The following is a 3,548-nucleotide window of genomic DNA, read 5'->3' as shown; positions in this document are numbered from 1 at the left end:
CTGCACAATCTCCTGTGGTGGTGATAGTGGTGGTTACTAATGGTTATAGTTGCAGAAGAGTAAATCAAGAAATAAATGTAATGTAAGAAATAAAATAACAAAAAGATAAATGTAATGGAATAAATAAATGGAGGTATCATGTTCCTGGAAGGGCTGCTGTTGGAGTTTGACACATTAATTAAAATGAAATTAAATAAATATGTGCAGTAAAATAAAACCGAGCAAAATAAAAAAGCAAAAAGTTAAAGAAAATTCATAAATAAGGCAAAGAAAAAGAAAAAGGAATATATAGTGGGCTTCAATAAATAAAAGAGAATGAAAACAATAAAATAAAAAAAAAAGACAAAAATTAAATAAATAAATAAAAAAATAAATAAATACTATAAAAAAAGATCAGCGTGTACTTACCTAGAGACATAACAAGGTGGTCCTGGAGCTGTCCTACAAGCGCTGCAACACCTCTATCCACTACATTCCCAACACAAAAACACCCCCAAACACCACTCCAAACATCCTAAAACACATGCAAACACACACAAAACACCCCAATACACACATAAAAAATCCTAACCAGTCTCAAAATACCTCAGTTAACCTCAAACCACACCCAAATAATCCCTAACCAGCCCACAACCTGACCTAACCATTCCCTCCTGCCTCCCTAGCTCACCCCAAAACACACTCAAAACACCCAAAATCACTTTAAAGGGCAGCCAAGATCATCTAAAACATTCCAAAATACCCTAAAACCACCAGAACACACTCAAAACACCTCCAAACACACAAAAAATACACCCACGAACATATTCAAACACCTACAAAACAAACCCGAACAAACCAAAATGCACCCAAAACACGCCAAACACACTCAATCACCTAAAAAACGCATCCAAACACATTAAAAAGTCTGACACTCTCAGGCAAGGAAAATATTACAAACAAAGGCAGGGCAGCATAGAAAACTAAGCTAAATATTGTTGTCTTAGGATTTCCCTGTTTTGCCTCCTTCATTTCTCCTTTCTTTTTCGTCCTCCTTCCCTATTTATTCTTTTTTCTTCCTCCTACAACTAATATCTACATGCCTGAGTTAAGAAACACACGGAAAAACGTCAAAAATACTAGAAATTACTCGAAATATTGAAGATAAGGGTCTGTGGCAGAGACCCCCCCTGGCCCCCTGATGACGTCACACCTGAGGTCGTGACGTCACGCCAGGATACGTGCGTAACGTATTTCATTTTAAAATTGACCCATAGAAAAAATGGAGCTAGGTTGGAATGCATTATATATTCTGACTTGATAATTACTTTAATAAATATTCATAATATTATAACATCTCCAGCCTCAGTAGTATGAAAGAAATATCAATATGAATTATGAAAAAAACGTTGGAACATTTGACCCCATTAAAACCATTGAAAAGTCTACCTATTTTTTCACTTAACAGAAATAAAAACACTTTAAAAATATGAACTATCTTTTCAATCAATTAAAACTTACCTAGAACCAGAAGTAAACGAATGAAAAATAAATCTGTAAAAAAAAGTGTTGGAACCTAAACACGAATAAAAAACATTGAAAAGTCCACCCATTTTAACTTAATAGAAATGCAAAGCACTTTAAAAAATCTGAACTATTTTTTCAAATAACCTAGAGTTACTTAAAAGCTCAAATAAGGAAATAAGGAAATAAAAAATGTCAACATTTCGACTTTTAACAGGACCACAAATCATTTTAAAGTCCACATATTTAACTCAACAGGACGGCAAACCAGTTTAAAAATCATAAGCGATTTTTTAAAGTATAAAGAACTTCATTATAGCCTCGAATAAAAAAGCCAACAATGGGGTTCCGTAAAATTCAGCCCAAAAACAGGCCTATAGTTACGTTATAAACAACAGCAAATACAACACATTTCCTTAACAAAAGCCTCAAAACCACTTCATAAGCAACGAAACATTTATACAAACCACAAAAAATTACTTAGAAACCGAACTTAAAGAGTTAAGGAAAACGAAAATATATTGGAACCGAAGAGCAGGCTGGGGCCTGTAGAGATCAAACATGGCGGCCGCTAATTTGCCTTAATTACTCTGTTATCACACTAAAGCCAGGCAATGGCGATATACCTCACAGGCGGACATGAAAATTCGAACTGAGGCTACATTTTGTGACATGTTTGGCTTACAATACGTGAGAAATAAAGCAAATAATGGCTGAGTAGGGACGACCTATGTCTACCGCAGATGTCATTTTGACGATCCTTCATTATTTTTTACTAAATTTCAAGCTATATCGCGACTCAGATATAAACATAAGTAAAATATAAATCGATAATCTCAAAAAGTACCCTAATAACGAATAATAATGAAGAACTGAAAGACGCTACTGGAGGGAGGAGGAAGGGTTGAGTGTTATGGTGTAGGCGGTGATGTTAACCGAGGCAGTCATTGCTGTACTCACATTACATTAAGTAGCCGTGTCTCTCTAGTGATGCTTGGTGGTGTTTGATGCAGGAGGAAGCTGCAGGGAATATGGAAGCACTGGTCACTAGTGTCTGTGTGTGTGTGTGTGTGTGTGTGTGTGTGTGTGTGTGTGTTAAGACTGACCAATGCCGAGGAAAACATTCTGCTTCCATCACTGTCATTAAGCAGTCGTGTCTCTTTGATGATGCTTGGTGGTGTTTAATGCAGGAGGAAGCTCCAGGGAATATGGAAACACTGGTCACTAGTGTGTGTGTGTGTGTGTGTGTGTGTATGGGGCAAGACTGACCAGTGCTGACCAAAATACTCCTCCTGCCCTTATGTTCATCCCCCCTTCTCTCTGTCCGTCTCTCTTTGTCGCGCACACACACACACACGCACACACACTGCACACTCACTAGTGTGTGTGTGTGTGTGTGTGTGTATGGGGCAAGACTGACCAGTGCTGACCAAAATACTCCTCCTGCCCTTATGTTCATCCCCCCTTCTCTCTGTCCGTCTCTCTTTGTCGCGCACACACACACACACGCACACACACTGCCTGCCGCCACTGTATTGGCGGCGTTAGAGACCGGAAAATACATGAAAAACACGCAAATCTACAGCGAGCGAAATGTCAACTACCGACCACGAAATGTAAACACAGACAGCAGATCTCTCTCTCTCTCTCTCTCTCTCTCTCTCTCTGCACAAAGATGAAGGGCGAAAACAAACTAAGGGAAATAAATAAATGGCCAACTGGAGATTATCATTACTTCTAGTATTCAATAATTGGTATATATATATATATATATATATATATATATATATATATATATATATATATATATATATATATATATATATATATATATCCACTTCTCTCTTCCTCCTTCCAGTTTATATGAGGCGCGCGGCGCAACAACGACGTAACCGAGAAATGGAAGTTTCGAGAAAAACGCGCTCAAAGTTAAACACTGATTGCGCACAATAGGATACCCTTAAATAAGTAAGTATTATACATCATTTGAAAGGTCTTGGGTAGTTCTGTTTGGGGATGTAGGTTTCGAAGTGATAGGTGACGAT

At 37.5% G+C, this 3,548-nt stretch overlaps 1 protein-coding gene across 3 annotated transcripts in view; it reads right to left on the bottom strand.

Annotated features, from left to right (window-relative positions):
* Positions 1-3,181, bottom strand: part of LOC135110395 (uncharacterized) — a 15,347-nt gene extending 12,166 nt beyond the window's left edge. For 2 of the 3 annotated variants that reach the window (XM_064022664.1, XM_064022665.1), the window contains exons 1-2: positions 409-3,181; positions 1-12 (exon numbers count right to left, since the gene is read on the bottom strand). The exon at positions 1-12 is cut by the window's left edge. The gene's annotated coding sequence lies outside the window, so the exon portion shown is untranslated. The remainder of the gene's footprint in view (positions 13-408) is intronic. The other variant, XM_064022666.1, reaches the window with a different exon arrangement.
* Between the last annotated feature and the right edge of the window lie 367 nt (positions 3,182-3,548).

Source organism: Scylla paramamosain, chromosome 20, assembly GCF_035594125.1.
Source record: "Scylla paramamosain isolate STU-SP2022 chromosome 20, ASM3559412v1, whole genome shotgun sequence".
Taxonomy (NCBI): Eukaryota; Metazoa; Arthropoda; class Malacostraca; order Decapoda; family Portunidae; genus Scylla; species Scylla paramamosain.
This window is presented reverse-complemented; position numbering and strand designations above follow the sequence as displayed.